The sequence below is a fragment of the Pteronotus mesoamericanus genome, unplaced genomic scaffold (assembly GCF_021234165.1).
Source record: "Pteronotus mesoamericanus isolate MK-2021 breed Mesoamerican mustached bat unplaced genomic scaffold, CSHL_Meso_final scaffold_85, whole genome shotgun sequence".
Classification (NCBI taxonomy): Eukaryota; Metazoa; Chordata; class Mammalia; order Chiroptera; family Mormoopidae; genus Pteronotus; species Pteronotus mesoamericanus.
Window position 1 is genome coordinate 4,841,293 of NW_026555329.1, and position 11,333 is coordinate 4,852,625.

Below are 11,333 nucleotides of genomic sequence, written 5' to 3' on the forward strand. Positions count from 1 at the left end.
AAATATTTTACTTTTAGAGGTAAAAATGGCTTCGTGGTTAAGTAAAAATTTCTTGTCTTTTAAAGCATAATGGAGTAGTTAGGATAAAATATCATTCATTTAAGATTTACGTTTAAATACTCCAGCAAAAAAATAAAAAAATGAAATAGAAATGGCTTCAGTTTATCAAGCTGCCTCCTTTTACACCATCTTAGATGAGAGCTACTTCTTCAATAACCCTAAGAGAACATTGTCCTTCCTTCAGCGACTCAGATGCACACCACAACTGAAGAGCTGTTGAGTGGCAGCATGAAGGTAGACACCTAAACTGGGCAAAAGTGGCAACCTCAGGATAAGGAGCCAATTCCAGCTTCGTGGCACCTGCCATCTGCTTTGTGGCCTTGGTTTGGGCAGCAGATCTGTCACAAAACAGACACAAACCAACGTTAATGGTAGGGCAGATACCTTTGCAGAACAATTCTGTTTCCAAGATTTGTCTATCAGTGTTGGAAATGACATTTGTTGGAATGCAAGCAGACACATCACCAGCCTGTTTCTAGAACGGGTAAGGCAGTCAAGGAGCCACCATCAAAAGTGTCATTCTTTCGGCTGTTTTCTCCAGCAGATAAAGAGTGTGAGTAGCACACTTCACAAGGATGGGCCTCGCAAGCTGCAGAAGGGTCTGCGGAGAGGCAGACATCTGATGAGGAGCCTGTTTGGATAACTTGTCACAGAAGAACAAGACACATTTGCCATTATCCCTAAAATATTTTTCCACAGAACAACCAGAATGAGGAGTCAAGTACCACAGTGGGACAGCTGCTGAAATCACAATGGTGCACTTTGTAGCATATGCATCTGGAAGTCTCTTCACCAACTGGGCAACAGTGGGTCTCTTCTGACCAGTAGCAATGTAGATATGATATAGCTGCTTCTTTTTATCAGATCTGCCATTGAAACATTTCTTGTTAATGATTTTGCCAATTATTGACATTCTGCCCATCTGTCGGTCACCAATAATCAGCTCATGCTGACCACAACCAATCAGCACCCAAGTTACCCACAGTTTAATGCAAGTCTGCATTGATTCCTGCACAGAGATTAGAGGGATGATCCCAAGGGCTTTCGGGACAACTTGTCTATGGGTCTTGCAACCAACTGGACCATTTCCATCAACGACATCACCAAGGGTCTCTACTACACAACCTGATTGCTTCTAGCCAGCTAGTAGGTCCACAGTGGCTCCTGCCCTCTTCACAGTATCTTCTTCCTTAATTTATCATTTCCAAATACAACAATATTATCAGGGTCCAAGTTCAGAGACATATCCTTTAAGCCTGAAGAAAAGTCTACCATTTCTTCTGCTCAAACAATTCTCAACTCTTGTACCCAAGAAATACCATCACCAATACTTGAGACACACCCAGATTCTTCAAGGTCATCAGAGGGACTAGCTCCAAGAATATGCTCTTCAAGAACAGAGAACATACTGGCAGTGCCAGTCTCTGAAGGCAAGGGTTAGGGGCATGGAAGTTTGTTGTGGCCATGAAGGAAGGTCCCAAAACATTTTTGGAGACTAGCCCAGCCTGGCAAAGGAGAGTGCAGCCACAGTCCCAGGCCATGTGCACAGACAGCATCTTTGCATTCTCCTTCGGTGGCTCTTCTATAGCCTCTGGACTGACTCCCAAGCAAATATTAACAAAAGACATTACACTACTATTTCAAGATAGTGTATTAGTATTATGAGATAATTACATTAGTATCAGACATAATATGCTTTTAAGAAAAAATGTACTTTTTAAGAAATATACTTTTAAGAAAAAAGTCATTATGGATAAAGCGAGTCACAACATAAGGACAAAAAGAAAAATTCACTAGAAAGATAAAGCAATTTTTATGTATTTTTTTATTTTTATTATGAAATTTTCAAACATACAAAAGTTTTAAAAAATGATACACCTATAAGTCACTTCTTAGACCATTATTAACATTTTGTCATATCAGCTTTATTGATTTACCGATCTATATTTTATTTTTTATTATTGTGGTTAAGCTGTTTCAAAGTATCACACATTATAACATTTCATGCCAAAATACACATCTAAAAAATAATAAATAAGGACATTCTCCTATCTAAATAAAACAGTATTATTCCCCCAACAAAATAAAAATAGCTCCCTAATTTCATCTCCTACTGATTCTACAGTTAAATTTACCCATGCCTTCAAAATGTTCTATGAGCACAGTAGGGTGATTGCTTAAAAGGAGTAAACTATTATGACTCTTCATTACTCATCACCTAACCTAAGCATGAGGGAATGTGGGGACATCCAATCAAAACTTTCACAGTGAGAATGTGAAATAGCACAACCACTTTGGGAGCAAAAGTGTATTCCTTAATAAACTTAACATATGACCCAGTAATTTCACTCCTAGCTATCTATCTCAAAGAAATGAAAACTTATATTCACAAAAGACTTCTACAAGAATGTTCATAGTAGCCTTATTCATAACAGCCACAAACTAGATACAGCCCAGATGTTCATCAATAAGAGAACAGATATACAAACTCTGTTACATTCATATAATCAAACATGACTCAGTAATAAATTACCGAAATTTTGTTAACTTCAACTTTAAAAATCTAGAATATTTTGAAACAATCAACTTCAAAATAATATTGATTTTCTATATTAAATACATTATTTTTTGCATAGAAATAACTAAGATGAAATGTTTGATATCTTCCTATTTAGATTATTTCCATCACAATACATTCAGATGTGCATATGAAAATAAACAAAAAGATTTTCTCACCATCCCAGAGAGCTAGGGGAAGAGTACAGAGAACCTAAGCAAAACATGCAGAATCATTCATTTATTCATTTTAAACCACTATACTTGAAACATACATTGGTGTTTCACATAGTATTTCACCCCCTAGAATGTGTTATTTTCCAGAAAATTTCTCAGTTTCTTATACAAACAGAGACCTAATATTTCCTGTGTTTAAATGTGTCTTAATTCTAGGAGTTACTAACGTTTTTGTTCTTAAGCTAAAATGGAAATTATACATTAAATTAAAATAATAAATGACTCTGTCAACTCATTTAATAAATATTTACTATGCTCCAGCTACTAAGCTGGGTGCTGGGGTCCACAGTTTCTGAATATATAGAAAAGGCTCTTACTGTAGAATGGGTAGTGAGGGAAGGTCTCTGTAGACCTGGCATTTCAGTTGAGGCTTAAAGAATGAGAAGAAGCCACTCATGCCAAGAGCTAGAAGAACAGCATTCCAGACAGAGAGAAGAGCATGGATGAATGACTGAATGCATCAAATGCAGACCACAAGTGATACGGGATTCCAGAGAAAAGGGCAATCCCCTAAGGCTGGGATTGGAAATTTGGAATTGTCTACTAAGTAGGTAAAACTGGGAAAGCACATTGGAAAAAACGATCAGCCTCAAGCTAAAGAGAGGGAGAGACATTCCAGGCAAGGAAACAAAAAGAACAAATCTGGATTACAGTGGTTCCCCCTTATCCATGGGGATATGTTTCAAGACCCTCATCAGATGCCTGAAACCACACATAGTGCCAAACCCTATATACACTGTTTTTTCCTATACATACATACCTATGATAAGTTTCATTTATAAGTTAGGCACAGTAAGAGATTAAGAACAGCCCTTGACAGGTGTGGCTCAGTTGGTTGGGCATCATCCTGCAAAGCAAAAGGTCACCAATTCGATTCCTGGTCAGGGCACCCTGCCTGGGTTGCGTGCGGGTTTGGTCCTGATCAGGGCAAACAAGAGAAGCAACCGAATTGATGTTTCTCTCACATCGATGTTTCTCTCCCTCTCTTTCCCTCTCTCTAAAAATAAATAAATAAAATCTTTTTTAAAAAACGCAAGCACCTTCAAAAAGAGATTAACAATAAAACTAATAATAAAATAGGACAATTATAACAATGTATTGTAATAAAAATTATGTAAGTATGATGTCTCTTAAAATAGTTTATTAACTGTTTTTCACTTAATGAAAGCACTTTTCAGCTTCTCTTTGGCGTATCCAAATTGCCAGCATCACTACTCTCATGCTTCGGGACTGTCGCTAAGTAAAATAAGGGTGCATTGAACACAAGCACTGCGATACAATGACAGCCAATCTGATAACATAGATGACTACTAAGTGACTAAGGGGTAGGGAACGAATACAGAGCAGACACCTGGGCAATGGGATGGTTCACATCCCTAAAGAGGTGGAGGAAACAGTGAGAGATTTCATCACACTCAGAATAGCATGTAACTTAAAATTTATCGTTTATTAAATTGCTTATTTCTGAAATTTTCCATTTACTATTTAAGGACCAAAGTTGACTGTGAGTAACAAACTGTGGAAAGTGAAACCATAATTAGGGTATAAATAGGTCAGGCAAAGCTTGACAATAGAAAATAATAGGATTGCTTCATAGTTGTGACCAGCTCTGGGCTTGGCTTCATCTGTTTGGAATTTCAACAGGGCATTCTAAGGTGACAAAGGGCCCCAGCCGTGACTAGATGAGGACACTTTGGCGCACACTCGTACCTTATCACCAGCAAGAAATACTAGGTTATTTTGGTTTTGCAGGGGCAAAGGATTATACTTCCCATCTGGCCTTCTGGTTTGTGAAGAAACCTGTTGTCCCCACTTGGCATCAGTACATGTAAGTGTAAATTCCATGAAAATGTATGTGATGGAAGGAAATAGCTTAAGTCTTCCTGCAGTAAAAGCAAGAACCAAGCTCATGATTTTACTAGTAAAATCACCTGAATCTTACTCAACAACATGAAAAATTTCTCCTCTTTAGAATTGGCTTTCATTTCCTTTTTACCCTTGAAAAACCTAATCTTCCTAGAAACAGAAGGCAGAGAAGCCACTTCTGCAGCTGAGGCTGTATGTCAGAAAAGCCATTGGTTTTAATCAGAGAAAAAGCTCTCTCCCTTCTGATGGTAACCATGGTTATTTAGCACTGTATTTAAACCCAATAACATTTCTAACAAATGATATTTAGGAAAGAAGATAAAAAGAATTGAACCATATAGAGAAGCAGGAAGTGATTTTTACTTAAAATCCTCACGATTCATACCACTTTCTCTGCGTATGAATCCAAGTGTCACTTATTTCCACAGGCAGAAAATGACAGAAACCTGTCTGGGGGAAAAACAACAAACTATGTAACATAGCAAACACCCCATCCCCCGCCCACTTCTGCTTGCTTTTGTGCTCTCCTCTACGGGTGTTTTTGCCTGGGAGAAGAGAAGGGCGTTTGCAGCTAAAAGGAGCTCTTACAGTTCCCAATGAGCCCTGTTTATATTCTTTTACATTTTTAAATACATCAGGCTCAGGCGCATACCAAAGAAACAGCTACCCTTTTATTATATGAGCAAGTAATGACAGTGCTCAAAACAAGGGTTTCCATGTCATTTTTTACCTCATTTCTCCACGGACAGGTGAATTCCAGTCTGAGGGCCAGTGCATGGGCCCTGTGCGGTGGGCAGAGGCCATCCCAGACAAAGTAGAAACGTGGACCCAGAACTCCTGCAATTTAAAATGCTCTCAAAGCAATAGTCAAGCTTTGGAGAAATGGCTGGAGGTTTCTACAGCTTTGCCAGTTAGTATTTTAGAAGACTCAGGGAAACAGTCTTAAATCAGACACAGTCAAATTGCTAATAAGAAAATCTCAGGCTTCCTGAAAACATCATCAAATGATCCATTTGTAAAACCTGAAGAGATTATAAGCAACGAAATAATAGGCCAGGAGTGTGATCTTGCGTCCCATTCTGTCTAGTCTCTAGGAAGGCGAAAGTCATAGAAATATTCTGGTCCCTGAAAGTCCCTAACCTCAACCTTGCAAATAAAATCTTAGTACTAGATCTTGTGGTGGCAGAGAACTGCCACAGATGAGTTGATAGTGCCTTGAATCCCATACTGGGTAAAAAAAATGGCCTTGAGGGTAGACTGAAAAGATTCTGTTCACCCTAAAGAATACACACTCAGTTGGTCCCTAACTTCCCTTTCTTCCAAGATTGAATGTGGCAGGCACTGTTGTGGCAGGTTCATTCCTAAGCTCTCAAACACCACAGCCTGGTGCTTCCAGCTCCCCAGGAACTGGTTCATCTCCCTTCACCCCCAACCCCAGCCATCCTGGGCCATCAGCCCAGGTGAGTGGGCTACCACCAATACCTGGGAGCCAAATGCATAACATGATATCTTTGCAGGCTCTACGCACACTGCTGACTCAGGCCTTTGAGGAAAGAGAGAGGCGTGGACAGAGAAGCATCTCTCTTGGAGCAAATGAATCGCTAGGTCCCAGGAACAAATGATGGGAGGAAAAGGAAATGCTTCAATTTACTTAAGCCAAGGATCAGCAGAACAGCGGGCAAGACATGGTGGTCAAGAGCACAGACTCTGGAAGCAGACCCTCTCCTACCTGGCAGAGGTCTCCTTTCTGTGCCGTCCTGCTTCAGCCATTATTCAAGTCTTTCAGACTTCCAGTTCAAATTTGAAGAAAAAAGTAAAGGGGATTTTTTCCCCTCTATTTCAAACAAATGAAAATGAAAAACAAATAAGCAAACAAAAAAACACACATTTATATCAAAATTAAACATAACATGATGTTACGTGTAAATTCCCAAACACTGGTGGTTCAAAATGCTTCTTTTCCTTAAGCCCTGATATTAAATCTACCATATCACCCCCACCCACCTAAAAAGACTCCTCAGAACCATGGTGTGTTTCTTTGTCTGAAAAATTGGTGGATATTTTTTAAAAGTGTGTGTGTGGATGAATTAAGCACCTAAGAAAGTTCAACGGAAAATAATGGTTTATTCAAATGAACAATGCTGCTAATCAACACTTAAAAGCAATGCGAAGAGAAAGACAAATACCATACGATCTCACTTATATGTGGAATCCAGTGAACCAAATAAACCAACGAACAAAAAAGCAGCACAGGCATGGACACGTGGAACAGACTGACGGATCTCAGAAGGGAGGACGGTGGAGGGGACTGGATAAACGATGAAGAGGTTAGCCAAAGAACATATGCATAGCCCAAGGGCGCAGTGAGCGGTGAAGGCCATGGGGCAAGCGGGGCGGGGGCCTGCGGGGAGCTGGACAAAGGAGGGGGGAGGAAATGGGGGACATCCATAATAGTGTCAAAAAAACCCTAAAAAATTAAAATAGAACTACTAAATAAATAAATAAATAAAGTAAATAAATAAAAGCAATGTGAAGTCACACTTTGAACCGCTAGCCTCACTGGAGGTCTGAAACTCATTCTGAAAAAAATTGTTTAAAAAATACTGGCATTGGTAAATTCTAAAAAACACTAATTTTAAAAACCCTTTATGGCTTAACCTCCTTACTTAAATACACACTATTACTGATTCATTTTAAGCCAAAGCTATAAATTGACAAACTTGATCTGATTAAGCACACATCTGACCACTGGCCATTCCTCTTCCAGCTCTCTAACCCAATTACGGGTTACCCACTGCACATTTTACTCCCAGTCTTTTCACGACTCTGCAAAATGCTTCTGGCCTGATGCTCATGACGTAAAACAAAGTCTGAGGATGATCACCTATTTCATATTTCCTGTCTTGAATGGGAGGGTAGGAACCATGAAGATATCTGGGAATGACAATTAGAAATGGAGAAATGTGAAGTCTGAAGCTGCTGATGCAAAAATATATTCGGTATGCCCTAGGAAGACAAAGTCAATATGGCAGAAGAAAATTAGGAAGGATGAAGTTAATATGAGGTTACAAGGCAACCAGGAGCAAATTAGGGCTTTTGTAGCCACAGTGAGAATGCTGAATTTTAAGTGGAAATGAGAAGGTAATGGAGTCAACAAGGGAAATGAGATTCATATTTACATACTAAAATGTCAACTGCAGTTATCCCTGGGTAGAAAAATTTTGCATTTTCCCTCCACTTTTTGCTTTTCTGTATTTATTCTCATTTTCATATTCATTTCTTTCTCTCTTTCTCTAGCTCTCTCAAAAGATGAACCCTATCATTCCCCCAACCAAAGGTTGTTAAGAATCATTTAGGATTTCTAGTATTTAAAAAATGGTTTCAGTTAACTCCTTTGTTTCGTTTTGTCTCCTTCATTACATGTTCCACTTTCAGGAAGACACTTCTCTAAACAAGGGAAAATGATGTAGCTATATTAAGACTATTCAGCTCAAAGTGGTTAAAAACAGAACATTGATTACAATTAAACCTAAGGTGAAAGTCAGGATTCTTATGTAAGATGTTAAAATTTCAGGCTTTTGAAACATAATTAAATGAGATGAGAGACTTCTGGTCAAGATGGCGGCATAAAAAAAAGAAAGACTCATGGACATGGACAACAGTACAGTGATTGCTGGGGGGAGGGCAGTATAAGCGGATTAAATGGTAATGGTAAGAAAAATACAATAAATATTAATCAAATTTTTTTAAAAATTTTTTACAGAGATTGTGGCATAGGTAAACACCACTCACCTCCTCATACAACTACAGCAAAATTACAGCTTAATTATAAAAAAACTATTACTCAGAACCATCAAAAATCAACTTGAATGGAAGTCTGACAACTACAGAATTAAAGAAATCACATCCATCCAGACCAGGAGGAGGGGCAGAGATGCGGAACAGGCTGGTATCACATCCATATGTGGTGAATAAAACATCGGGAGGGATCTCTCAGGAGCAAGGAGTCCCAGCCCCATACCAGGCCCCTCACCCCAGGGTTCCAGTGCCAAGAAGATAAGTCCCCATAACTTCTGGTTGCAAAAACCAGCAGGAATTGAGTCAGTGGAAGAAACTTCTAGAGTCCCAAGCAGTTTCTCTTGAAGAACCCATACATGGACTTACCCAGACTCACTCCAAGCTCCAGCACCAAGGAAGCAGCTTGAAAAGCACCATAAATGAGGAACTGCAGTGCCTAGCATCAAGGCAAGAGCTTGGGGACAGCTCTCTCCCAGAAAGAAAGTCGGGCAGAGGCCATTGTCCCTTTGCTGAATGCTCTCCCGAAAAGCCCGGAGGCTAGTGCCATATCTGAGACTCCATCAACCTGGCTAGCACTATTTGCCCAGCCCTGGAGATCCCCCGAGGCTCCATCCCACCCAACTTACAGCTGTTCACAGTGGCTTTTCCCTATGAATGGCTGGTCTTGGCTCATGCTTCACAACTTCCTAAATCCTTTCAAACAAGCAACAGCCAGGGTGAATGAGCCCCCAGCTCCCATATTTCTTCCTAAGTGGGCACAGGCACAGTACTAGCAACAGCCAGCCTGGATTCACAGCATAGTTTAGCCTGGGAATCTCCAAGCCCAGCGTACGTATCAGCCATCTCAGATTGCTTTATAAGTCAAGCCAAGGTGGCCCTGGGCAAAACACAGGTAGGGGCTGACCTGGGCCTACACCACCTGGGAAACCCCAGGTTTTGTGCACCCAGTGGACAGCTATAGATCACATCAGAGCACCACGACCCTACCCCTGCACAGCTGACCCTCCATGGAGGTTGGAGGTTGGTGGTCAGTGGTCACAGCCAGAATCTGCAGCTGACTGGACTAGGTAAATCCCTCCCATTGACATGCCAACAGCAACCAAAGCTCAACTACAAGAGGAGGGTATACTCAGCCCACACAAAGGGCACACCTCAGCTACCCAGCTTGGGTGGTACGGGACGCTGTACAACTGGACCCTACAGGACACCTACTACATTAGGCCACGCCACCAAGACACAGTCACAGCAGCTCTAATACATAGAAACAAACACAGGGAGACTGCCAAGATGAGAGGACAACAAAACATGGTCCAAATGAAAGAACAGGTCAAAACTCAAGAAAAAGAACTAAACAAAACGAGATAAGCAATCTATCAAATGCAAAGTTCAAAAAACTGGTTATAAGGATGCTCGCAGAATGTAGTAAGGACTTCAAAAGCATAAAAAAGATCCAGTCAGAAACAAAGGATACACTCATTGAAATAAAGAACAATTTACAGGGAAACAACAGCAGAGTGAATGAAGCCGAGAATCAAATCAACAATCTAGGACATAAGGAAGCAGAAAACCACCAATCAGAACTAGAAGAAAAAAGGATCCATAAACACAAGGATAGTGTAAGCAGCCTCTGGGACAACTTCAAGCATTCCAACATTCCCATCACAGGGGTGCCAAAAGGAACAGAGGAAAAGCAAGAAATTAGAAATCTATTTGAAAAACTAATGAAAGAAAACTTCCCTACTTTGGTGAAGGAAATATACATCCAAGTCCAGAAAGCACAGAGTCCCAAACAAGATGGATGCAAAGAGGCCCACTCCAAGACACATGATTAAAATGTGAAAAATTAAAGATAAAGAAAGAATCTTACAAGCAGCAAGAGAAAAGAAGTTAGTTCTTTACAGGGGAATTCCCACAAGACTGTCAGCTGATTTCTCAAAAGAAACTTTGCAGGCCAGAAGGGACTGGCAAGAAATATTCAAAGTCATGAAAAACAGGGACCTACAGCCAAGATTGCTCTATGCAGCCAAGCTATCATTTAGAATCAAAGGGCACATAAAGAGCTTCCCAGCCAAGAAAAAAACTAAAGGAGTTCATCATCATCAAACCATTATTACACGAAATATCATAGGGACTTATTTAAGAAAAAGGAGATCAAAACTGTGAACAATAAAATGGCAATAAATACATATCTATCAACAATTGAATCTGAAAAACAAACTAAGCAAACAAGAACAGAGACAGAACCATGGATTCAGAGTGTTTTGATGGTTGCCAGATGGGAGGTGCATGTGGGGGAACGGGTGAAGAGGTGAGAGGGTTAAGAAGTACAAATAGGTAGTCACAGAATTGCCATGGGGATGTAAAGTACAGTCTAGGGAATGGAGCAGCCAAAGAACTTACATGCAAGATCCACTGACATGAACAATGGTGTGGGGATCACCTGAGGGTGTGGGGGGTGCTCAGTGGAGGGGGACAAAGAGGGGAAAACTGGGACAACTGTAATAGCATAATCAATAAAATATAATTTTGAAAAATGTATGAGATGAGTCAGAATCTCTAAATTCAAAATAAGGAAGAACTATGGTATCATTAAAAAGGCAGGCTTGAGCCTCTATGACCTACTTAACCAAGTCAAGATCCTAAGTGTCTCCTGAAAGACAAGTGAGACCCAAGTGACCATTAACTATGTGAAATAATGTTTGCATTACCTCCAAAGTAAATCCAATGATATTCGGAAATAAATTTGAAAGTGTTTAGTATGTTTAGTAATGTCTTATGTGCCAATATCTCAATTAACTAAGATTAACTGAGATATA

At 40.0% G+C, this 11,333-nt stretch overlaps 1 pseudogene; it reads right to left on the reverse strand.

The window, feature by feature from the left end:
- Positions 1-190: 190 nt before the first annotated feature.
- Positions 191-1,616, reverse strand: LOC129062890 (ATP synthase subunit alpha, mitochondrial-like; annotated as a pseudogene).
- Positions 1,617-11,333: the final 9,717 nt, after the last annotated feature.